Here is an 883-nt window from a genome sequence, read left to right on the forward strand (position 1 = left end):
TATGAAAATTTTACAAACTTAAATATAAAAATGTAATATTTTATTTAATAGTTATAGTGATTTAAAAAATAAAACAATCAATACTTTTCTTGTGATAACAAATTAAAAATAAACTCAATTTTATCCATCCTGTCTGAATATGGTCCGGTTCACTGTTAGACCTACCCAACTGTCAATTTGGTTTCTGTTTAAAATAATGGCAAATGCACCACCTCATCAGCAGTAACTGCGTGGCCCATACTTTAATTGCTATTTAGATGATAAGATTTGTGTTATATTATAGTGTTTGTTGTGTGACAAATGTAATTTCAAAAAAAATTAAAACAATGACCAAAGAAAAAAATCTTTTTGATCAATTTTCTAAGTTGTAGTAACTGCTATTATCAAAGAAGTGATTAAAGTTGATTAGAAGAAGCCATATATGGTCATAAGCTTAATATTTTGAAACCAAGTCAAGAGTATACTTGATATTTCCGAAGCATACTTGAAACCAGCACATTTTGCGTTTCACAATCTGATTAACACTTCCTGAGTTGCATTGAATTTGTTTTTAACAATTCTATGGCTGCTTGTTCCAGAGGTAAATGGTACGCTGCTTTTCTATGACTCTAGAAAAACCAAAAGAGAACAAAAAACCAAAACAATAAAACATGTATTGTCACTATGAAAAGATATATGTATATATTGTGCTGAAGATATTATGTGATGTTTGCATAATTAAATTACATAAATAGTTACAAAATAAAATGATTAAAGAATAAAAAAACTAAAGTATAAACAAAAAATTTTCACTCTATAATAGAGTGAGAAATAGAGTTATTATAGAGTGAGAAATAGAGTTATTCCTAATATAGAGTAAAAAATGGAATTGCACCAAATCAAA

The sequence above is a fragment of the Raphanus sativus genome, chromosome 4 (assembly GCF_000801105.2).
Source record: "Raphanus sativus cultivar WK10039 chromosome 4, ASM80110v3, whole genome shotgun sequence".
In the NCBI taxonomy this organism is placed as follows: domain Eukaryota; kingdom Viridiplantae; phylum Streptophyta; class Magnoliopsida; order Brassicales; family Brassicaceae; genus Raphanus; species Raphanus sativus.